The sequence below is a fragment of the Nicotiana tabacum genome, chromosome 20 (assembly GCF_000715075.1).
Source record: "Nicotiana tabacum cultivar K326 chromosome 20, ASM71507v2, whole genome shotgun sequence".
NCBI lineage: Eukaryota > Viridiplantae > Streptophyta > Magnoliopsida > Solanales > Solanaceae > Nicotiana > Nicotiana tabacum.
The window spans coordinates 133302903-133329646 of record NC_134099.1 but is presented as its reverse complement, the minus strand read 5'-3'; the positions used below and the strand labels follow the sequence as shown (position 1 = coordinate 133329646).

The following is a 26744-nucleotide window of genomic DNA, read 5'->3' as shown; positions in this document are numbered from 1 at the left end:
ACATGCTAATCTAGATCATGATACTACATAAAGGCAGAAGTTACAACCAATCTATATATATATATACTTATATTGGAAGTAAGATTATGACATCAATAAATCTGGGATGTTCCCACCTTTCGTTATTTCTCGCTATATACTCTTAGATCTGAAGTTAATTATGCTTGGCTAAGATTTACCTTCTTTATTATCGATAATTGAAGTTGGCAAAATAGACTAAAACTTTTTGTTCAAACAATTTGGCGCCGTCTGTGGGGTTCTTAGCCAAATTTTCTAGTTTCCTTCAGATCCAAAACCAATGAAACATAATCACCCACCAGAAAGAGTGGTAAGTAAATCTCACATGCTAATCTAGATCATGATACTACATAAAAGCAGAAGTTACAACCAATCTATATATATATATATATATATATATATATATATATATATATATATATATATATATATATATATATATATATATATACTTATATTGGAAGTAAGATTATGACATCAATAAATCTGGGATGTTCCCACCTTTCGTTATTTCTCGCTATATACTCTTAGATCTGAAGTTAATTATGCTTGGCTAAGATTTACCTTTTTTATTATCGATAATTGAAGTTGGCAAAATAGACTAAAACTTTTTGTTCAAACAATTTGGCGCCGTCTGTGGGGTTCTTAGCCAAATTTTCTAGTTTCCTTCAGATCCAAAACCAATGAAACATAATCACCCACCAGAAAGAGTGGTAAGTAAATCTCACATGCTAATCTAGATCATGATACTACATAAAGGCAGAAGTTACAACCAATCTACTTTTCCTCTCTACTCTTACAATCCCTTTTTTGCTTAGAATGTAAATCCATTTTCCTTATATTGGAGGTAAGATTATGACATCAATAAATCTGGGATGTTCCCACCTTTCGTTATTTCTCGCTATATACTCTTAGATCTGAAGTTAATTATGCTTGGCTAAGATTTACCTTCTTTATTATCGATAATTGAAGTTGGCAAAATAGACTAAAACTTTTTGTTCAAATAATTTGGCGCCGTCTGTGGGGTTCTTAGCCAAATTTTCTAGTTTCCTTCAGATCCAAAACCAATGAAACATAATCACCCACCAGAAAGAGTGGTAAGTAAACCTCACATGCTAATCTAGATCATGATGCTACATAAAAGCAGAAGTTACAACCAATATCCACGCAAAGCCTACAAGAGGAGACGACGCTTGCTGCGGAAAAAAGATTACTGACTTGGCACCTCTCTTAAACTAGGATTCCTATTTATCTTTTTTCTTATTTTTTTTGCTTTTTGTTTGTCCAAAAATCTTTTTATCCTTTCCAATGGACTTTACATATTCTCATACTGTTATAACAGATGAGAATAGTATTTATTGGTCTTAAATTTCTATAGAAAGTGGCAATTATTTGTATTAAAGCTCAATTGAGAGTGATTTTTCTCTTCCTCACTAATGGCCTAGCACTAAAGACCAATCACTACACACGTTCAAATAATAGAAGAAAATGAGCTCCTGGCTGTTACGTTCAAGTGCAGCAGCCATGTCTATTAATACTCATTTCAAGGTAAACTTCGAATGAAGAACAATTTATTCATTTGCTTACAAGAGTTCATAATTATCATTCCAATATATCTTATAGCGTATCTTTTCCCAGTTCTCCAAGATTGCTATCTGAAGGCATGGGAATCATATCATGGCATCCAAATCTAAAAGGTACAACATAAGCTAAACTTAAATTCCTTGATGTTTTCTATGTTTGTACTACTATACAGTTGTCTTCTTCTTTTTCATTTTTCCACTCCCTCTCCGCGCCATAGGTAGCGAATCATGTGATCTGTGATGCTCTTTTTTTTTTTTTTGGCATTATATACTTACACTGCTATTAAAATTTTTATTTCACTCCATTGGTTTACAACGAGAGTTGTTATTTTTAAGGAATGCTTTCTCGGTTCGAATAAGTTGTAGTTGGTGGGATATCTTGTATTATTGTTAGGTACTTAAAAAATTTTATCGATTTTTGAAATTACATTTAAAATTAAACTAACTATATTTAGATATCGTATTAATTAACCCGATTGATATACCACTTTTTTCTTACTTGAATTGATTATTAGATTGAAGTTAATTAAAAAATACTTGAAATGCAACAAGATAAAGGAAGTAATTGAGAAGTTGTTACAGAAAATTTAAAATAATCAGTATAAGGTATTTCTCACTCTTTTTACTGGACATTTTTGTAGTTAGTATTGCTTTCCCTGGATTGTAATTGAAATTTGGAATTGGGAGGGATTTGATGATTTATGAATGTCGATTCTACGTCAATTGTTTTCACGAATGTGTTTACATAAACTACTAATCATTTTTAATTTATTTTTTCTCTATATTAAATACAGAATGTGCCATTTGCAAAATTCAGTGGGTAATAGTGGGTATCGAGTACAGGTCGACGGGATGGTGTATAATAAATGACTTTCACAATTTAATTGTTGAATTAGGTTCTATGTTTGTACTGAATGTGTTGAAACTACTCCATTTTCTTGAAGATATTATAAAAACTTACTTTATATATACTGAAAAACTAATTCAATTGATGATCACATTAGGAGCAACAAGTGGCAAGAGACTTAGAGTTCAGCGGTGTATGAATATGCACTAAGAATATAAAGCAAAGTCAGGGATAAGCATTAAACTCCAATAATATCAACACTAATAAGCATGTAATAATGCACTTAATTGATTAGTAAAGATTAAATTTTCATAAAATTTAACAATAATTATTTTACCATATTTTAAATTTTTGTTATAACCGCGCGAAGCGCAGACAAATTCACTAGTATCCACACAAAGACCATAAGAGGAGACGACACCTGCTGCGCAATCCTATAAAAAATGGGCATATCCTGCCCTACTCTGACATACCCCCAACACCGGATGATCCATGAACAAGCTAAGGCGAACCCAACCCACGCGGAGCTAGGGCACTTTTAAAAAAAAAAAGAAAGAAATGGGAGTTGAATACGGCCGCCGAATCGAAAAAGCACCATTCCATCAACCACTTAAACGCCAGGCAGAGCGAGCAACGCTATAAGGATACCCTCGTTCACCGACTCATTGGATCAAGGTAAGGAAAATCTCATTTTGGTTTACCTTCTGTTGTTTGCTTAAATAGGAACACAAGCGCCGCATGGGCAAGCGAGCAAATGAGCATTCCAACTAGAGAATGGAAGAAAAACTACCAAAAAAAAATCTGGAATATCGCCCATCTCAGACACTTAAACTTTAGGAAAATGATGTCCCTTAAGTCGTACTCCCTTTCCCTCACCCGGGTGTTGTCCCAATTGGGTTTTCTTGGAAGGTTTGAACGAGACGATGATGGGGACGTCACCAAGTTCAAGGGATAATTCATCGCCCCGCCTACCGACGAGCTCTCCAGGCCGACCGATAAAGGTACTAGACAGGGAAATTCCAATATATGCATGAAACGAACGTTAGCAAAATAGCAATGCTTTATACTCTCTGACATCACACTCTCCAATGCAAACAAAATTAAGCAAACTGGGACTCACCCAGGGAACGCAGGAATTAAGAACTGGGACTCACCCAGGAAACGCAGAGGTTAAGCAAAACTGGGACTCCCACAGAAGACACCCGAAAATCTCCAAAAAATTAGGACTCACCCAGGAAACGCAGAGGTTAAGCAAAACTGGGACTCCCCCAGGGGACACACGAAACTCCCCAAAAAACTAGGACTCACAACGGGTTAACATTTTGACGTTAGCTCGAAATAACACCCCCTACGGACAAGGGCCATCGCCAAAGAAAAGAGTTTGACCTCATTTAAATCACAACAGGTTAACATTTCGACGTCAACTCGAAATAACACCTCTACAACCAAGGGACATCGCCAAAGAGAAGAGTTCGACCTCGTTCGAATCACAACGGGTTAACATTTCGACATCAGCTCGAAATAACACCCCTACGGCCAAGGGTCATCACCAAAGAGAAGAGTTCGACCTCGTTCGAATCACAACGGGTTAACATTTCAAGGTCAGCTCGAAATAACACCCCTACGGCCAAGGGCCATCGCCAAAGAGAAGAGTTCAACCTCGTTCAAATCACAACGGGTTAACATTTCGACATCAGCTCGAAATAACACCACACGGCCAAGGGCCATCGCCAAATGTTCGACCTCGTTCGAATCACAACGGGTTAACATTTCAAGGTCATCTCGAAATAACAACCCTACGGCCAAGGGTCATCGCCAAAGAGAAGAGTTCGACCTCGTTCGAATCACAACGGGTTAATATTTTGACGTCAGCTCAAAATAACAACCCCTACGGCCAAGGGACATCGCCAAAGAGAAGAGTTTGACCTGGTTTGAATCACAACGGTTTAACATTTCAATGTCAGCTCGAGATAACACTCCTACGGCCAAGGTCCATCTCCAAAGAGAAGAGTTCGACCTCGTTCGAATCACAACAGGTTAACTTTTCGACATCTCGAAATAACACCCCTACGGCCAAGGGTCATCGCCAAAGAGAAGAGTTCGACCTCGTTCGAATCACAACGGGTTAACATTTCAACATCAGCTCGAAATAACACCACACGGCCAAAGGCCATCGCCAAATAGAAGAGTTCGACCTCGTTTGAATCACAACAGGTTAACATTTCTACGTCAACTAGAGATAACACTCCTACGACCAAGGTCCATCGCCAAAGAGAAAATTTCGACCTCGTTCGAATCACAACGGGTTAACTTTTCGATGTCAGCTCGAAATAACACCCCTACGGCCAAGGGCCATCGCCAAAGAGAAGAGTTCGACCTCGTTCGAATCACAACGGGTTAACATTTCGACGTCAAATCGAAATAACACCCCTACGTCCAAGGGCCATCGCCAAAGAGAAGTTCGACCTCGTTCAAATCACAACGGGTTAACATTTTGACGTCAACTCGAAATAACACCCATACGGCCAAGGGCCATCGCCAAAGAGAAGAGTTCAACCTCATTCAAATCACAACGAGTTAACATTTTGACATCCGCTTGAAATAACACATCTATGGCCAAGGGCCATCGCCAAAATGAAAAAATTTCCGACCTTGCTCGAATTGCAACGGGTTAATATTTTGATCAACCCAAAATAACACCCCTACGGCCAAGGTCCATCGCCAAAATGAAAAATTTAACCTCGTTCGAATCGTAACGGTATAATATTTCGACGCTAACTCGAAATAACATCCCTGCGGCCAAAGGCCATCGCCAAATGAAAAGGAAAAATCATCCTGGTTTGAATCGTAATGAGATAATATTTTGATACTAGCTCGAAATAACGTCCCTAGGGCAAAAGGCCATCGCAAAAGGAAAAGTTCAACCTCGCTCAAACTCAATAACACCTTTGCAGCTATCGATCATCGTCGTACATTTTTTCTTCTACTTACTAAAAAATTAATTTCTTTACAAACTCCAATTTCAACCTCGCTCGAATATATAAAAAAAAAGGGACTTCGCTCGAATCAACGACAGTTTGATCCCACTCGAACGACTCAAGCCAAGACTGACTTCATCCAAAACAATGAATCCATCATATAACCTCATCTGAGTCAAGGGCGAATCTGCTTAAAGTAATAAGCCACAAATCGATCTCGCCCAAATAGGTGAATCAAATGAGACTCCATTCAGACTCACACGATGAAATCCTACTTAGTCCGGTTAAAATGGGTTCCCTGAAAAATCAGGAATTCACCATACGGAAATCCGAAAGTTTAAGCCAAAGATATGTAAAGCAAAAGGAAGGAGGATAAATACAAAGGACGTACAACGATGAAAACCTATTTTATTTAAACATTTCCGCAAATGGCCGCAGATTACACACAGTTAAAACCGGTCGAGTACAGAAAATACAAAAAAATAACAAACAACGACAAACAAGAAAAAACAACAAAGATAACAATTTTTTTACTCGGCACTCTCCAACTCGGAGACCTTTCTCTACAGCTTGGTTAATTTCCCCATCCACTCCGCACTCAAAGCTTCGACTCTGATGGCATTATGATCCAACTCGGACTACAACAATCGCACCTTCACCTGAAGATGCTCACACTCTATGGCGACCCCTTTGCCCAACTCAAGTTCTTCGTCCTTTACACAAAGTAGCTCCTCGAGCTCGCTATTCCTGCAAATAGCATGCATCAGCTCCTGATCCCTCTTCTCCAGTTCCTTATCGAGAGAATGATTACCGGCGTTCGCCCTTACCTATTCGTGCATCTCACGACACTTGTTGCAGTAGCGTCGACACTTCTCCAACATCATCAAAACAAAATTTGGCCCGATTGTCATCCCTGCGAGCACTTTCAATCTCCAGCATGTACGTCTGAAAGCCCAAAAAAGACGAAAAGAGTTGGTAAAGGTCAAGGTCGCCAAAGACAAAAGGAACACATAAAGAGAGGAAAAACTTACCCTCAGGCCCATATCGGCCACTTCATGCATCAAATCAACATTACGAACATCCCGAAGAGCCTTACACTCTACGGTAGAGCACAAAAGATCAAACTGCGGTACCAAGTCCTCCGTGTCCCCAAGAAGGTTAATCTCTGACAGAATCTCAAGTATACAGGACGGACTTCCCACCATTACCACCGTACGATTAAGGCCTTCCTTGAACATCCTAACATCATCAGGATCAAGATCGGAGTCAGACTCGTAGTTGTCGACCACGACACCTTTTCCCCTTTCTACGGCCGAAGAAGAAGCACGACTCAGTCTGAAAGACAAAGGCCCACCCAAAGTGGCAGCAGCAGCCTCGGGATCCCGACTCCCCATCACGGTGGTCTGTTGATCAATCACAGCAGTCGAAGCCTCTACCGTCGGGTTGGTCATGATCGCCAGGTTCACCTCTACAGTCGGGTTAGCATCACCATCCATTTTAGATGTCGTCAAAGGAAGGACGCCCTCTGAATATACCATGACTGGGGGAGCCATTTCGGACTCCACTCGTCGTCTCTTCGATGGACCTTCCCTATCTTCAGCATGGGAAGACTCACCTGTTGAGCGGGCAGTAGGAGCCGGAGTCCCAGAACGGGGAACAGTTTCCATGCACACGGCTCCGGTCGTAGGTTCAACTTGAGTAGCTCTCGCTGTAGGCCGGGCAGCAGAACTTGGTGCAGACCGAGCAGAAGACGTCGGCTGAGAATGGAAGTGGAGGAGCCCTCGCCCTTCACACTCTCCTTGATAACGGTAATGGTCATATAAGCAACGAGGTCAAATTGTAAGGCGAGAAATAGAAGTTGTAGCAAGTCTACTCACCAGTAAGGGGCATACGTCCATATTTCTCATAGAAGGACACCCATTCGCGAACTCCCGCCGTATGAGGAAGAATGGCATTCACCCATTCGCAGATATCGTCAACGGGCGGAGGGGGTAGTCTCGCGGCTGCAAAAGAAAGAACGATTTAATACTACTCAAGGAAAAGTGGTTGACCATCATTCTGACAGAAGATAAACTTACGTGTGAAGTTCCACCTCTCAAGGAACCCTACAAAGTCCGCCACAAGTTGCTCGACCCGCACATAAAAATAGTTTTTATAGAAACGACGATTGGCTTTATCGTCCATCTTCACCACCAGACTCTTTGTTCCTCGATGGCGTATGTGGATCATCATGCCTCGAATAAGTTGAGGGGCAAAAATATTGAGCATATGGCCTAGAGTGATCTCCCGACCGGCAAGCTTCACGAACTTGAGCAGCATGAGGAACAGTTTATATAAGTACGGCGAAAGATGAGCCGGACATACCTCGTAGAAATGGCAGAAATCTACCACCAAAGAAGGGAGAGGAAGCGTATACCCGACAATAAAAGGATATGCGTAGAACGCAAAATATTCTGGGCAGTCGAAATGTATAATATCATCTCCTATCGCCGGCAACATCTCAACGTGGTGTAGAATCCCCCACTTGGTCTTAAGCTCTACAATTGTCGCTTCATCTATAATAGAGGAAACGAGCTCTGGTTCCTCTCCGACAGGGCTATTGAAATTCGGTCCACGATTTCCACGGACGGGGCAATATTTCGGTCGCTGTTGGAACCCTCTCATCCTCTCATTTTTCGGCACCGGAACTGCGGCAAGATTGTCAGCGTAGGAAGAAATACCAGCCATTTATCTCGATTGAACAGAAAGAATGAATAAAGGGAAGTAGGATGAAGACGGTGATGTCAATTTCCGACTAACAGGAGAGTGAATCGAAAATCTGAAGTATCGGAGAAGGTGAAGACTCGCAAAACTCTTTTGATAAATCGAAAAAGTGTGCCAATAGAATGGTGTTTTCCCCTATCTATAGGAACATAAATGCCCCAAGCGGGAAACCCAAGAGTCACCAATCAAAACTAATAGGGCATGGGAAACGGTTCAATCCACAAGAAACGTGTGTCATAATGGCAGTAACTACCAACGACGTTTCAAATCAGCACAACGGTTCAACTATGAACGGATGCGACGATCCAAAGGCATCATTGAAGCGGTGCGCCATCGCCTCGATCTGAAAATCTCGCTCAAGGTGTACAGTCAGATTTCTCCTAACCTTCGAACCGACAGAATCCGCCCATCGAGCCCGCTAAGGGACGACCTCGACGAACGGAGGGACTAACTGTATGGGTCAAAATCTGACTATAGTGATTGATCAAGCTGGGATCTTACCCATGTGGCAGAATAGCGAAGGGTACCACGACCAACCTTGGGGTCAAATCATCAACAACGTATGTCAAGTCGTTACTGTACTCGAGTAACGACGAAAAAGACTGTCGCAGAAGATCATACTGGTCAAACACCACTGAATAAAAACTCCAGGAGCTATATATAGAGGGGAGAATCTCTGGAAAAAGGGGGGGCTTCACTTTTCCTCTCTACTCTTACAATCCCTTTTTTGCTCAGAATGTAAATCCATTTTCCTCATATTGGAGGTAAGATTATGACATTAATAAATCTGGGATATTCCACCTTTCGTTATTTCTCGCTATATACTCTTAGATCTGAAGTTAATTATGCTTGGCTAAGATTTACCTTTTTTATTATTGATAATTGAAGTTGGCAAAAAAGACAAACTTTTTATTCAAACAGTTACTTTACTTTTCTTTTTGAGAAGGATGAGCCTGTGATCATGTAAAAGGAAAAAGAAGAACTGATAAAAGCTCTTGGTAAGATTTGAACCTTACATTAAGCTTGAGTAGTTGCAATCGTAAACCCTTAAGTTACGACTTGGATTTCATATTTATATAAGTTCCTCAATAATTAAATTTACTCGCGCTTGATGTTCACAACATTAAATTATTTAATCTTAGTAGTTACTAAAAATTATGTACCACTTAACCAAGGGTAATTAAATGATTGATAAATGTGTCTATGAACTATGAAAGTCAAACATTTATAATCAATTAAATCTAAAAGTAGCTTTAGAACATGAAAGAAATTCAAAAATAATTAGATTTATAAGTGGTCATTCAAAAATAGTCACAGTTTCAAAAGTAATCAAAATTTAACCACTTTTCATATAAAGATAAATATGAACGAAAATATTGTTCAAAATTTGGAAAATACTCCAGCATAATATACTGGAACTCCAGCATATTATAATAGAGTTCCAGCATAAGTATACTGGAACTCCATCATAATATACTGGAGTTCCAGTATAATATACCGGTCCAACATAATATGCTGGAAGTTCATACATAGGTGCTCCAATCTCCAGTATATTATGCTGGAACTTTTCGCGTGTTGGAGTTCCAACATAATATGTTGGAAGTTCATACACATGTGCACCGATCTTCAGTATATTATGCTGGACTGGTCCCTGTTACAACAAAATAATGCTTATTTTTTAATGATTTTACAAACGTTGGCTATTTTTGAATAACCCGTTCAAAAACTGACTAGTCTGTGCTATTTTAACTTAGAACATGGGATGTTAAACATGATATAGTAATTCTATGATATAAAAACATGTCACTAAAAACAACACGAGATGAGATAAATATCAGACAATCTTTCACTGCGACCAAATAAGGCCACTATTCACTCCAATAATGAGTAGCTTGTACTATAAAAAGTAACATGGGTCCCGGAAAGAGTTGTCGATTAATTGAATTTGAAGAGACAAACAACACAAAGGCCAAGGCCATATCAAATGACAACCTCCTGCTGAAGTAGTACTTGGTACAATTTTGGTCCCATGGGTTACTGCTGCTTCAGACTTTGACACATTGGGGATTCCCTTATTGCGGCTCCAGGTGAACATCACATGATGATACTGATTGTTCGATTGTTTGATTGAGCACTGTGCTAGGTCCTCGAATCGAGTTGAATTCCCCCATCTAAACCTAGGGGTACATAGGTTTTTCACGTGAGTGACCATAGGAAGCCTATGTAGGCATATCAAGAATTCGGAACCAAAATGTGATTTTTTTTACTCAAAATACGCAAATAAGTGTTAAAAAAAAGTTATCAAACTATATATAACGCCACAAATAGTGGCGCTATACAGTAACGTTAACTGCATCGTTACTGTATAGCGTCACTATTTGTGGCGCTATACTGACACACCTTACATAGCGCCATTAATAGTGGCGCTATACCCTTATTACCTGGCCCCGCCAATAATTTCTGGGTTCAATAATTTAAAAGCGTATAAAGCCACTTTTTGTGGCGCTATATACAAAAAAGAAAAAAAAAACCCGGCTAGCCATTTCCTATATAAACATCGTAGAATCGTCACAACTTCATTCAAAAAAAATTCTTAACTCTTGTTGGTTTCTATTGTTGTTAAATTCTCCAGCATTTTTTCATTATGTCTGAAGAACGTAGAATAAGAGTATCATTATATTGGGGGGCTGAGGTTGTGATGGAGAATAACTCTGTGGGCTACAGTTTACCTGCTAAGTGTAATGTTAAATTGCCACTTTCAATGGAGTACGAAACATTGACATCGTTGTTATGCAAAAAAATGAGTGTGAGACAATGTTCAGTGATACTCAAAGTAACCGGAAGATATCCGTATTCCGTTACGCCGCAAGGGGTTGCTTTTTACTCAGAGTTTAACATCGACGATGATGACACTTTGAGTGATTTCTTGAGGACTCTGGACGAATGTCGGGAATTTCTTGTAATCACAATGTTGGAGATGTACGTGAAGGTCGAAGACGTTCCAAAAAATGAGGTTGTGCGTAGTAGAGATAACCCCCAGTCATCGGGTGGTTATTCTGGATCAGTTTTTGCCGGACATGTTCCGGATGAAAGATTTTTTCTTGATTTAAATTTATCACCGTCGGCGAATGAGCAGCGAGAAAATAATTTATACCCTGCTTTCCATAATTCACAAGAAGAGTGGTAAACTTCAATTTTCATTTGTGTTAATTATGTATATTTTTGCGTATTGAATTAATTTTAACGCTCATTTATTTAATAGGGGGTACCGGCCGGATATGAATTTTACAAGTGGCACATCCGGTAGTCATCACCTAACTGAAAACGTCCATCATGGAATGTCATCACATTATGACTTGTAAGTGAAAAGCTACAGCCATATATAAAGCATTTATTAATTTAGTAGCTTATATTTTTGTTGAAATGTGCAATGAAAACGAGCAAGTTGAACTACCCGTACTCACTCAATTGCCCGAAAACGACGTATTACATCAGGATCTGGCAGATGCACAGAGTGAGGAAGAGAACAGCGATTACGATAACAATGTCGATGAATCGGGAGACGAGACACCATTTGCTCGTGAGGATGGTGATGAAGAGGACGAGGAGGAAGGACCCGATTTGAAGAGAGCCCCCCATAGACGAAAAGTGTACGAGTCTGAAGTGTCGTTTCATTCAAGGGAGATTCCTTATATTGATAACTTGCCAGCCGTGCCGGATGTGGAAGCTCTCACAAGGGATTTTGATGAAATCCGGACAACAATGTGGGATGAGTCTAGACCAACGGTGCTTGCAAAGGGGATGCTTTTTCCTGATAAAGCACGCGTAAGCAGGGCTTGTAAAATGCACAATGTTAAAGAGTGTCGTGAGATGCAGGTATCGGAGTCAAGTCCGACGGTATACAAGGCTATTTGCCGCAGGTGGTTTTGGCCATGTAATTGGATGTTGCGTGCGTCGAAGAAGAAGACAGGTATGTGGAAAGTGGGTAAATACATTCCCACCCACACATGCGAAATGGACACTTTCAACGGGAATCACTTCAACTTGGATATTGACTTGATATCTCTTGTACTTATTCCGCACATCGAAGCGTCCATAAGGTATAAAATCAAAGAGTGCATTACAGCAGTCCACCAGGAATATGGCCACACAATTACTAAAAGAAAGGCATATCTTGGGCGCAAAAGAGCGTTTGAAATAGTCTATGGTAACTGGGATAAGTCATTTGCAGATCTGCCTAGGTACATGGCTGCACTGCAGCACTTTAACCCCGGAACAGTTATTGAATGGAAGCTTGAGCGGAGTCCGGGTAAACCAGAATATATATTCAATTACGTGTTCTGGGCGTTTAAGCCAGCAATTGATGGTTTTCCGTATTGCCGGCCCGTAATATCCATAGACGGAACTCATGTCTATGGAAAGTACGATATCAAGCTATTGATAGCCATGGCAGTGGATGCTAATGGACAGATATTTTCTCTAGCCTTTGCTATTTGTGAAAATGAAAGCACAGAGACGTGGACAATGTTTTTGAACCACTTGAAAGAGCACGTTGTCAAACATCGTTCAGGTATTTGTCTAATATCTGATCGGCACGGGGGTATATTAAGTTCTGTGGAGAACCTTCCTGCCTGGCAAGAACCTTATGCATACCACCGTTACTGTGTGAGGCACTTTAAGGCCAATTTCAAGAAGGCACATCCCAAAAAAGATCTACATGATTTGATGTGGATGGCAGCAACAGACCACCAACAACATAAATTTCGGAGGCATATGGATTCTATCAGGCAAGAAGACGAGGCAGCATATCGTTGGTTAATGCGACATGATCCTGAAAAGTGGACGTTGCATGCAGATGGTGGCAGACGCTGGGGAATTCTTACTACAAAGGTGTCAGAATCCTTCAACGGGTTATTAAAGTCGGCAAGAGGATTGCCCGTCACAGCCATGGTGCGTATGTCGTTCAAGCAGATGGCGGAGAGGTTTGTGCAACGGTCTGCAGCTGCAACGGAATTGATGGAAAGGGGTGTTGAATTTATGCCAGTGCCTATGAAGAGATTAGAGAAATACAGACGGCGAGCACATTGGCATTCCTTTTTGCAATATGATAACGAACGAGGTATTTTTGAAGTTCGCACCGCTATCCATAATAATCGGGGTAATAATGTACATACTGTAAATGAATCCACAAGGTTATGCTCATGTGGGAAATGGTCAATCTACCACATGCCTTGTTCACATGCCATCAAGTGTTTTCAACGTGTTGGTTATGCGGAGACCAACTATATTGATCAACAATATAGTGTTTCCAAATACCTAAACACATATAGTGGTCAGTTGCAACCAGTGGGTTCTGAGCATTACTGGCCCCCAGAACCATTTAAAATGGTGTGTAACAAGTCCTATTTGCGTAAAAGACAGGTGTAGAAGAGAACGCGTATACGGAACCAAATGGATGTTAGTGATATCGTATATGCACGCAAATGTGGTATATGCTCGCAAACAGGCCACGACCGTAGAAAATGTCCTTTGGGTGGCAATAATAATCAAGCTCAGGGCGGGTGTTCTTCTATTGTACCTAACTACCCATGAGTTCATGTTGTAATAATTAGTTGTTATGTATACGATTTAAGTATTTATGAAATAATATTTTCTTGTTTGTTAATTATGATTTGTACTTTCCCTTTTTACCTATTTAAATAATAATTTAATATAATTATCGGTATATTTATCATGTGTGTTGTCTTGTTGCTATCACGATATTTAATACACAAAATATAGCGCCATTATATATGGCGCTATGTGTGTCTTGTCTTGTCGAACTGAAAAAGCTGAAAAAGCTGATCGGCTGACATAAAGTCGTCTTGTCAACATCATGATATGGTGCCATTAGATATGGCGCTATATGTGTGTTGTTTCGCCTATAAATAATGGGGTCATTGTAGTTATTTTGTGTGCTAAAAATTTCCCCCAAGAAATATTTCATTAAAAGTAAGTAAGGTTTTTATTATAAGCAAATATTTCACAAATGGCTCAACCTGGTCGTCCACCAATTTGCTTATGTGGAAAACCATGCATGAAGGATTGTGGGTGGGAAGGTGCTAACGCTGGACGCTGCTATTGGTGCTGTATGAACACGTTGTACAAGCAACCCGACGAACCTACTTGTGAATTTGATGAATGGGCTGAGGAACCATGTTATCAGGAAAGCTACAGGGATAGATTACAGGAATTTCATAATATGTGGTTATACCAACATAGAATACAAAAGGAGGGAGATAGAATTATTACAGAAATGAGGGAGAAACTGAAGGAGGTGGAAGATAAAAAATGGAGAGCAGAATGGAATTGTGAAGCACACAAGGAACGCAACGAAAAATATAAACGGGAACTTGCGGAGGTGAAGGCGATAGTGAAAGAGTTAGAAGAAGAAAAAGAACAAATGGAAGAACGATTTAAGTGGTTGGAGCGAAGAATAAATGACAATTGAGGATGGAGCATTGGTGTGTATGTGTTTAGTGTCATTTTCATATGTCATGTATTTTTATTATGTTGGCCTGTTATGTTTGTGTTTGTGTTGTAGTAATGTTTTCCTTGTTTGTTGTACTAAATTTTATTTTAATTTAAGTGGAAGTTAAGTTTAAGTTGTTGTGTTACTATACCAAATACTATAAAACGAAATGAGAACTAAAAAAAGTAACTGTCATATTCGATTAAATATTGTTGTTAATGTATACAAAAATATTATTTACACCAAAAAACATAAAAATGGAAGACCGAATCAATGTGTCCCGCATCCGGTGTGTCTCAAAGTAGCCGTTGGCCTGAGGCGCATCCCCTGTCGCCCGGGTACGCTATCAGGATCATCATCATCAAGTCGTCTCCTTATGGCCGGATGCGGCACAGGATGACATGTATCGGTGGTGCTGTCAGGTCCAGTAGAAGGCTACATAATAATATCAAACTTAGTATAGAAAACTACATAACAATTCACAAAAATTTATATTGTCTTACCATAATCGTGTCTGGATCCTGAATGTAGTCATCTGTCGCAGCATCGCATGAAGCCTAAAAAAGTAAATTAATAAAGTTAAAGAAAATAAATAAGTTATAGTAAAAACAGTAATAAAATTTAATACTAATAAACTCATACCTGCGCATGTGATGAGCTGCCATAACTCAGTCGGTGCCCACTATCAAAATCTCGGATCGGTCGAGACTCATCAGTGGTAAACGGGCCAGGGAAATATCTACCCAACTCCACTCCTTGAAAATTCGAGCCCGTGATCAAGAATTGACCCGATGGGGTCACCTGCGACGTCCCTGGAGTGTCATAAATGCCAAGGCTGTAAGACGGCATGTCGGTCTCATGCATGCCACCTCCCATATCAGCAGCAACATCATCAGCAGGAGCCTCAAAGCCCCCTTGCTGGGGACCTCCTCTCCGCCCATGACCACGTCGTCCAGCACCAGCAGGTCGTCGTGGAGCAGCAGCAGCTCGTCGTCCACTACCCCGTGGCATACCACGACCTCGCTGGTACGTGGCTGGGTCAACATAATCTGGCTAGTGTGCTAAACGCTGATCCGATCGGCCTCGCTGCAGTGTCTGGGCAGCCACATCCATTAAGCGACGACTATAGTCCTGCATGATCACATGATCGTGGACATAACTCTGCATCTGCTGCCCCATACGATATACGGTACGCAATCCAATCGCCTGCACAAAAGTTTTTAATATAAACTATGTATTTGACTAGAAATTAATATTAATGTAATTGATAATAACAGAAAACATACCACAGCCTCATGTCTCCCGGCGTATGAGACGTACCGACCATCTACCTGATGAACTGGGTTCCCGATAAAAAGTCGGGAAACAGTGCGGTACCATGCCATATAAACTTCGATAGGAAAGTGTTGCAGAGCTGGGGTCAAGTCCCCTCGGTTGTCCCAAATACCCAACTGCGCTGTCAGCCAATCAATAAATGTGTCGTCCACTCTCATCCGATCATCCCTCTCATAATGTAAAGGATCCCATGCAGGCCGAGTCAGTATAGACTGTGGAAATCCAAACTGACGAAATACTCGTTCTAAGGCATGATGCTCAACAATATCGAGGCACGTGAGAGGGATGGAAGCCCTCCAAATATGGCGGCCGTGTGTGCAATACGCTGGCAGGGTACCTATCAGCTCTTCGTTGTACGGCGTCCAGATGAACTATCAAATAATAACACAAACCGTTAGTATGCGCAACACCTAGTTAAACAATAATTGGTAAGTTTAGTTAGATATTCACCTGTGCATCCTCCAGAAAATTCAACACATCCCTACAGAAGGGAAGATTATGATGGCCATGATACTCTCGTGCAAGTCTACTACGCAATACCCACCTACAAGCTAGAGGGAGATCAGGAATATGTACATTAGCCGGTAGCTGTGGTAGAGGTGGCCGAAGCTGCAGAAATCGCTCCCATACCCAAACCTAAAACACAAAGTTGACGTAAAGATTAACAATAATTAGATAGAATTGTAACTAAACGACAAATTATTTGAATAAGTTGTCACCTGTAGAAGTGGCAGAAATCCAGAAACGTCTCTCTATGTGCCCATGGATGCCCGACAAATTTGCCTGTACAAAAAAGATAGGACAGCACCACCCCAGCTGTAGCTGACTGTATCATCGAAGTCCGCAATATGATGCAGAAAATGGAGGCTCACTAGGTTCCCCGAAGTGTTCGGGAACAAGACCCCCCAAATAGAAGGAGCAACAACAGCCTCGTATATTGCTCCACATCCACCTCCGCTGAGTCGTCGGTGATAGTATCGTGGATCTGCACCAAGTAGTCTCTAATGGGGACCAACTGCATACGACTGCTCCCAATTGCTACATCTGGGTCTTCGGACCTGAAGCCCGTGAGCCTGTGCAGCATATCCATATATGAAGCCCGATTAAAATATCTCATATTCCCAGGTAGTAAAACTGGCAAGCCATCGGTGGACAGGCCATATAAAATCTCGACGTCCTGGAGTGTGATGGTGGCTTCGCCGATGGGCAGATGGAAAGTGTGCGTCTCCGGTCGCCACCGCTCAATCAACGCCGTGATCAAAGCATAGTCGAGTTGTATCCGGCCAATGCTAATGATCCTATAAAACCCCATCTCCTCCAGGTGATGGACCACACGGGGATGTAGAACGCGGGGAGGAGTAAAAAACTCCCACAATAAATCCACTCTCCTGCCCCGAAAAGTCTGCGTAAGCAACTCTCCCCCCCCCCATATATGCTCGGATCTATGCTGGGGCTGTAGGGGTAGTAGCTCCGACGTTCGAGGGCCGGGATGTATAGGTGCATCCATGTCGTCAACTACAAAATCATAATTTTTAATAACTATCATTAAAATTTATGTGTTTTTTTATAATTTAAATTCATATTTTTTAACAACTTAATTGTAAAAATTATATATATACTTATGGGTTTCGTGCTAGATTTTCTGAGGCCCAGTGGTACCAAACTATCATTAATAATTTTATATTTTTTTAATAATTTTTATTCATATTTTTTAATAACTTAATTGTAAAAATTATATATATATATATATATATATATATATATATATATATAATTTTTATAATTATGGGTTTCGTGCTAGATTTTCTGAAGCTCAGTGGTACCAAACTATCATTAATAATTTTATGTTTTTTTAATAATTTTTATTCATATTTATTTAATAACTTAATTGTAAAAATTATATATATAATTTTTATAATTATGGGTTTCGTGCTAGATTTTCTATATATATAATTTTTATAATTATGAGGTTTCGTGCTAGATTTTCTGAAGCTCAGTGGTACCAAACTATCATTAATAATTTTATGTTTTTTTTATAATTTTTATTCATATTTATTTAATAACTTAATTGTAAAAATAAATATATATATATATATATATATATATATATATATATATATATATATATATATTATAATTATGGGTTTCGTGCTAGAGTATAAGATAATTAAACAATTACTACACAATACTACGCTACCAAGGCTCTACATTTTACTACGCTAAAAGGGTCTACGTTTTACTACGCTAAAAAGGTCTACATTTTACTACTCTAAAAAATAATCTAAACTAAACGGCATAAAAACACATAAATATACATGAGGATATTAACAAACACATTTTTTAGACTAATTTACATATTTTTATACAACACTAAAATTAAATCCGGATAAAATTTAACATGCTAGTTTCGGAAAAAATAAACACAAACCGAAATAGAACACATACAAATCAAGTAATATGCATTGTTATAAAAGTTTCAACTTAAAATAAATCGAAATACCTCGATTTAGAATTTTCGGAATGTAAATAGATCGAAATTTTGACTCCGGAAGAGTGAATCCACAATAACACGAAGCTCTACTCGACAGTGGGACCACCAATATTCAACTTTTATGTGACGGGGAGACCCAAAATTTATTTATTTTTTTAAAAATTTGGGCAGAATCGGTGGGGGAGGGGGGACCAGAAGGGAGTAAGAAATGAGAAATGAGGGAGATGGAACGAAGAAGAAGAAGACGGAGGATTTGTATTAAGGGGTATAGCGCCACTATTAATGGCGCTATGTGTGATGGTAATAAGGGTATAGCGCCACTATTAATGGCGCTATGTAAGGTGTGTCAGTATAGCGCCACAAATAGTGGCGCTATACAGTAACGGTGCAGTTAACGCTACTGTATAGCGCCAATATTTGTGGTGTTATATATAGTTTGGTAACTTTTTTTAACACTTATTTGCGTATTTTGAGTAAAAAAAAACCACATTTTGGTTCCGGATTCGCATATCAATTGGAAATAAAAGTTGTACTCCTTTCTTTCATATTAGATGAGGTAATTTGACTCAGTATGAAGTTTAAGAAAAAAGATGAAGATTTTTGAATTTTGTGGTCTTAAAAGCTTAAGGAGTAAAAGGTTTGTGGGGTCTTGACATTTGTGTAGCTATTAAAGCTTCTCATTAAGGGTAAATGGATAAAATAAAGAGTTTAAAGTTGAATTATTTCCAAATTTAGAAATGTGGCATTTGTTTTGGAACAGACTAAAAAGGAAAATACCTCATCTAATATGAAACGGAGGGAGTAATTATTGTTTTTTAAAAAAGATTTTTTTTGAGTTAAGTTGAAAATTAGTATATGGAATTTGAAATCATGTTGGACATGCACATTTCAATTGGAAAAATGTTGCAGTTTTGTGAGCGGGGAAAAAAATTATGAACTTTTTGAAAAAGTGGTCAAACTTACAGAAATTTCATTTTCGAAAAATTTATAAAAACTTACAAAACTTCATGGACAAACATATTTTTGGGAATTTTTTTTGAATATATAAGATCTTTTCCCTCATTCAGTTTTCGCTAAATTGACGTCACGTAAGGCTCATTACAGAGGAAACACTTCTTATCAAAATTTTTATTTTATTTTTGTAACTCAAACATGAGACCTCTAATTAAAAATAAAGTATCTTATTCATCTCATCATAATCCTTCACGGTCCAAATATAAGACCTAAAACCTAAGACGTCTGGTCACTATGCACTCAAACTCCAAAGATTAAAATTCCATGATTGAAAACAAAAGGACATGACAGTTGGTGCAAACTCAAAAAAGAAACCTAGGGATACATAGGTTGAGTGATCCTAGGAAGCTTAGATGTAAGACTCACTATGCAACTCAAACTCCAATATTAAAGATATACATGATTGAAATCAAAACTACACTAATAATAAGCTGGTGCAAATTCATAAAAAAAGCTCCAATCTACGCTATAACTGTGCAGGTTTATTATAGGTATCTTGTTTTAGTCTCGTTACTATTTTTTAGAGGTTAGACTCGATACTTACGGAGTATATTAGATCAGTTGTACTTATACTGCACTTTTATACTTTTTGTGCAGATCCTAACATCGGTACCAACAGAGCCCCGATAGGTGCTTAGCAAATACTGCATTGGTAATTCGAGGTAGAGCTGCATCCTGTCTGCAGGCCTTAAGTAATTATCTTATCTCTAAGGGTGCACATGGATGGTTCGGTTTTTATTAAAATCGAACCAAACCGACTATATCGGTTTGAATTAGTTTTGTTTTGTCGGTTTTTTCATTACATGAATAATATGTCTATCTTACTTTATTAAATTTTTTATAAGTAAATATATGTTTAATAAAAATTAAAAAATTGACAAACACATAATCTATTAAAATATTCTTATTGGAGAATTTTCTTAGTTACACATTATAGTTATTTTTTAAGTTGTCTGATATTTAATTTTCGTTGATGTACACTTTCAAAATTAATTGAATTTAATAATTAAACATAAAAAAACAATTTGATACCTACTTAGTGATATGTGTAAGCACGTGATTTTTGCCCTATATGAGAATTACTCCCAAAAAATTCAAAAATAAAATGATTTTTCTTTGGTGTACAATTTTGTGATATTTTGAAGAATTATTTGTATTTGTCTGTGCGTGTTTATTCGCTAAATTAATAAAAAATACAAAAATATGTCGCATTTTGCATGTAGGATTTAATTCTACAATTGTTAGTAATTAAAATTGTTTTACAAAAATTAAAAATTACAAAAATAGGCATCGTTTGCATTTTTAGCATTTAATGTCCAAATATACAATTTTATGCTTAATTAATACTTAATTGTGCGTTAATTGTTATTGGGAGTTAATTTGCGCCTTTATAACTTAATTTAGTTCTTAATAATAGTTTAAGTATTTTTATAATTTAGTTTTAGAAAAATAAAAGAAGAAAAGAGAGCGAAAATATAAAGAAAGTCGGAATTGGGCCTCTTCTTCAATTTCAAGCTATAGGCCCAAAAAATGGCCCAATCTTCCCTACGACCCAGTCCATTTCGAGTTGGGTCGACCCAGTCCATTAACCCAACACCCCTTCTTCATTTTTGTCCAACACAAAACAAAACCAAAAAATAAAAATAAAAAAAAAAAAAGTGAATTATCACTATTAATAGTTTTATTTTTTGTTTTTTTTATATATAAAAAAATCCGAAAATATTTTATTTTATTTATTATTTTTATTTTTAAAAATATATATATATATATATATATAGTAATTTCGGAAATGATTTTAAAAAAATAAAAAATAAAAAAATAAAAAAATGTAAAAGAATGTAGAAAATTTAAAAAAAAAGTAAAAAGTTTTAAAAAATTTAAAAGTAAAAGAAGGTTGGAATTAAAAAATAAATATAAAGATATCTGAAAATTTAAAAAATTTAAAGTAATTGAAAGTAGCATTTTTAAAAGAAAAAGAAAAGATAGTGGTTTATTTTTTAAAGAAAAGTTAAATAAAGTGAGATTCTCTTTTAAAAAAATAAAAAGTGGGATTTTAAATAAGATAAAGTAATTAAAGTTGGAATTTTAAAAATAAAAGTAAATAAAGGTGGGATTTCTTTTTCTAAAAAAATAAAAGCAATTTGTAAGTGGGATTTCTTTTAATTAAAAAAATAATAAAATAATAAAAAACAAATCTGAAAATTTTGAAAATTTTGCTATAAATAGAAGAGAAAATTTAGGAAGAAGGGTGGAAAAAAAGAGAGGAAAAACTAGATAGAGAGAAGAAAAAAGAGGGGGCGGAGTGAGAAGTATACACCCGATATACATTCTGTATACACTGAATATACAGGGGCAGAATTCATTTTGGAGAGTTTTGAAGTTGAAAAAAAATAGTTACTGCTTCATTGCCTCGCTTAAGATCTGAAATAGTCAGAACCTTCCTGCCTTTTACTTCTTCACTATACTTGGAGTCGTTTATAGTCTCCTAGGTTTTCTGCTATTCCTACTGTACTGGTTTGCGATGTTGCTGAATCTGCTGTTGCTGTGTTATTACTGCTGCTGACTTCTCCTTCTTTTGTTCTTGTACTGCTGTTTCCAGGTACACATTTGTACAATCTCGGCTTGAAGCAAAAAAATGAAATATTAATTAGGCTTTGTTCCTGTTGAATTCCTCCTGTTTAGATTTGTGGTTGAATATAATTTTTCTTTCTTCGTATAAAGATGTAGTTGAATGATTAATGAATAATGAGGTTGCATATGTATATTTTCTTCATCTAATAATGTTAGTTTAAATTACGGAGAATAATTAATCTGTTTTGATATTATGGTCAATCTCTTGTTCTAGTATTATTGAATAACAGAATATAAAATGAAAGCAGTTTTTCTTTGTACAAACTCGATCGCAATTTTCCATTCGCATTAGCCGTAAACTAATAACTAATAAGTTACGTTTTTCAGCATGTAAATAATTAAGAGATTTTCTTTTAGTTTAGAGACGAACTTAATAGAAAATATAGTCATTGTAGGTTTATCCTGTAAAAATAAAAATGAGACGAGCCTCGCCAAATAAAACGTATAGATTGCGGGGCCCTCACAAAATGTATGGTTTAATTAGAATTCGGAAGGACCGTTTAGCGAATTTCACGGTCTTCCCCAAAATAATAACGCGATAGTCTCTTTAGGCGCGTGTTTAATATTTTACTTTCTTAAGCCTGGGTGTGCATTTCATGTGACCCGAATCCAAATCCCAAAACATCAAATAAAACGTGTTTCGGATTGTGGGTGCATTTCATGTAACGCAGTCCAAAGACGTGTTTTAAGCGATGTTCATATTTCTTTTAAAAACAATAATAATAAAGCGGTTAAAAGATAAAATTTGCACATAAGTTCATATTTGTATAAAATCAGACAATCAAGCCGAATATAACAGTTGAGCGACCGTGCTAGAACCACGGAACTCGGGAATGCCTAACACCTTCTCCCGGGTTAACAGAATTCCTTATCCGGATTTCTGGTACGCAGACTGTAATATGGAGTCATTCTTTTCCTCGATTCGGGATTAAAATTGGTGACTTGGGACACCCTAAATCTCCCAAGTGGCGACTCTGAAATAAATAAACCAATCCCGTCTCGATTGTCCTTTAATTGGAAAAACTCCCTTGCACTCTCGCGGGTGCGGAAAAAGGAGGTGTGACAGCTCTGGCGACTCTGCTGGGGACTTGGCCCAGAACCACTGGTTCAGGGTTAGAAATTCGAGCTTAAAATAACTGTTATAGTTGGCTTTTTTTATTATCTGATTTTTACATGTTTATGCTTAATATGCTAAATGATGCTTTTACCGCTTTAATATTATCTGAATTGTGTATAAAACTGCTACGAAACTCTTCTTCTTTCTGAGTCTTCTAAATTTATGGTGTACACGTGCGCGTGACCCACCTTTCTGTTAGAAGTCATACCAAATAAGACGAAGTTGGGACAAGTAACTAGGCCGGGCAGACTTTCGTGCTCCCGGTACGTTGCCCCCATTTCGGCTCAAGCTGTCCACTTGGGTAAGCCAGGGCTAGAACAATATGCCTCACGTTTTTTTTCACTTAGAATAACTCAGCTTCATGCCGGATCCCTAGTAGGAACGTTTGTTTGCATCACGTGCATTTGACTTTGGAGGCTCAACACAGGGGTTGGGTCTGTCTAGGACAGGTGTACCAAAAAATGAAAATGACCATCCTGATGCATCTTACTTGCTGCTATTTGCGCATTTATTTGATTCGGACTTTTGTGTTGACTGACTTTTGAATATCAGGAATAATATTTTGAAATTGAAAAAATAGCGGTTAGGGAATTGATTGTTTATTTTTGGAAAAAAAAAACAATGCCCAAATAACTGTCAAAACTCTGCCGAAATTTTGAGAAAATGAAAAAAAATATTTTATTAGTTTTTTTTATTAAAAGCAAAGGAAAAATAGAAAGAAAAAAAAAGAGTCGTTGTTTTGTCTTGTTTTTAAAAAACAAATTAGAAAAAAAATAGTTTGTCTTGCCATAAAAAAAATGAAAATGAAAAAAAGTCTTGTTTTAAAATGAGTTTTTATTTATTTATTTGTTTAGATACCAAAATAAAAATAACTAATAAAATAAAAAGAGTCGCGTCGAAAGTGGTTTTATTATTTGTTGCAAATATGTATATATATAAAAATCCAAAAAAGTTGTTCTTTATTTCCAAAAAATGTATATATATCTTTATTTGTTGCAAAAATATTTGTCGTGCCAAAAGTCTAGAAAAGTTTTTTTTAGACTCTCAATTTTCAAAACAAAAAAAAAATCCAATTTTTTTTCCGTTATTGACTTCTTTAGAAAGTCTTTTTAATTATTAAAATATATATATATATATATATATATATAATAAAATAAAATAAATTCGAAAATATTTTCCTTCTTCTTTAAAAATTGAAAAGAAAATTCAAAATTCAAAAAATATTTTTTTTAGAAAGCGTTTCTTTTATTAAAGGTAAAATTCAAAAAAAAAATATTTTCTTTCTTCTTAGAATAAGAAAAAAAATATCTTCCTTTTACTTTTGAAATTCTCAAAGTTCAAATCAAAAGAAAAGGAATTCTTAGAAATCTTTCTTTCAAAAAGAAAATCAATCAAAAATCCAAAAAAAAATATAAAAATACTTCCTTTCTTCTTTTAAAGCAGTTCTTTTACAAAAAAAAATCATAATTTAAAATCAGTTTATTTACTTTATTCATGACCGGCCGAACTATGCGGGTTTGATTCTCACCGGATGTGAGATACGTAGGCAACCCTCATCGGGTCCAACCCCCATTTTTGCTAAAATAGCCAAAAACCAATAAATAAATAAAAAACATGTCAAAATTTTAATTTTTTTTCATAAATAAGTCGGGCAGTGTCCAGCCTCCACTTTTTGCTAAAACAAAATAGCCAAAAAAAAAATATGTCGAATTTTAAGAGTCATAAAGAAGTCGGGTGACGTTGTTTTATCAAGACATAGCCGAATGTTCCCGAATGGGACGCCAGAAGGCCGACTTTGCATAAACAACCACCTTTTGGGTCATGTTTAGGATTTTGGTCTAGTTGACCCACACAGCCTTAAAAATCTTCGTCCCCGAGGCGCTGAAGGGCCGTGTTTGCAACACCAGGTTTTTATTGTAATTTAAAAAAAAATAAAAATAAATAGTCGGCGGTCAGGTGAATACCGTTTGAATTTTGTCATAATAAGCCGAGCCAGCTTCGGCCGCGTCTTAAACCGTTCTTGCCGAAATAGCCTCAGAGTATCTTTCAGTTGTCGAAAGGCTATTTTCGTAAAAGAACGGACAAGTGTGTAAAGTGTCATAAAATAATCCTCTCCGGCCTCAAAATTTGGACGGGGCCACATTTGCAAAAATAACCGTTTGGTTGCATTTGTCAAACGGAGAAAGGAAGCTGGCCGTTTGTTTTGGAGTTTGTAAAACTTTTGATTATAATATGTGGGTCGTTTGATTTTCTAGTTTGTAGGTCATTTTTAAACCTTTGAAACCCAATATGAAAATTGAAAAAAAATGATTAGTATTGCTTATCTTTTATTGGTCCGAACTACGCAAGGTCTGATTCATGCAGGGGCATGATACGTAGGCAATCTCTATAAGATTCGACCACCACAATAAAATATATATAATAAAATAAAATAAAATATAAGTGAATAAAATTTTCAAGAAAACTGGGACAACACAAGCAGTCGAGCAAATGCATAATAGAAAGGGGATATTTGTCTAGGAGCATTGCATCTCAACGTGTAATTATATATGTGTTAAATTCTCAAAACTAACAAGTTTGTTCATTTCCAGAATTCAAGCAGTTAGTTTCTCTAAAGAGTATACTGGCATATTATCATTATCACACGAGATCAAAAGGACGAATACCCGAAAGTATGTCTATCCCAGATGTTGACACAGGTATTGAGCTAGAGGAGATGGATGTCGGGAAAATGAAAGAAGAGATGTTTAAACTCAAACAGCAAATGGCTGAAATGTACCAGGCTTGGTCTACAGGGCAGTTACCCCTATCTTACCCAACTAACCCTGCTCCATCAATGACCCAAACTCAGGATAATATTACCACTGAATTATCCCTAAATTTCCCCATTTACCAACACTACCGAGGAACCGCCTCTCAAACACCGCAGTCTCCACCTCCAAAACCAGTTTCATACTTTCCTCCACCTGTGACTCCTGTTTTCGTAGCACCTCCCCCGGCTACATTCCACAAATCTCCTAGTGAGCCTACATTCCAGGCCCAGGACAACCAATATTACCCCCGGAGCCCACCCTCAAAGCCTCCGAAATCCATTCAACTGCTCCTCGTTTTGATATCCCAACCGAAATTGACAAGCCAGCCAAAAATGCTGAACAAGAAGAAATGTTCAGGAAGGTCAAAAGTCTAGAACAATCATTCCGAGACATGCAGGGATTAGGTGGGCAAGTCAGTGTAGCTTACAAGGATTTGTGCTTGTTCCCAAATGTACAATTACCAGTTGGTTTCAAGATGCCTAAATTTGACCTATACGATGGGCACGGCGACCCAGTAGCCCACTTAAGGGGTTTCTGTAGCAAGATGCGAGGAGCTGGGGGAAAGGATGAATTATTGATGGCTTACTTCAGTCAAAGTCTAAGCGGATCAGCTTTGGAGTGGTATACACGCCAGGACCATGGG

The 26744-nt window shown here is 37.6% G+C and overlaps 2 long non-coding RNA genes across 3 annotated transcripts; one reads left to right on the top strand and one right to left on the bottom strand.

Moving 5' to 3' along the window:
- The first annotated feature begins 1339 nt into the window (after positions 1-1339).
- Positions 1340-20344, top strand: LOC142174864 (uncharacterized). 2 transcript variants are annotated; one of them, XR_012703954.1, is made up of 4 exons: positions 1340-1566; positions 1657-1715; positions 11452-11547; positions 20138-20344. It is a non-coding gene; the product is annotated as an uncharacterized LOC142174864 (long non-coding RNA). The 2 variants fall into 2 exon arrangements; XR_012703953.1 differs by lacking the exon at positions 11452-11547 and having other exon boundaries at positions 1343-1566.
- On the bottom strand, positions 14951-15424 carry LOC142174150 (uncharacterized). Its single transcript, XR_012703484.1, has 3 exons — positions 15343-15424; positions 15204-15257; positions 14951-15135 (listed from the first exon to the last, which is right to left on the bottom strand). It is a non-coding gene; the product is annotated as an uncharacterized LOC142174150 (long non-coding RNA).
- Positions 20345-26744: the final 6400 nt, after the last annotated feature.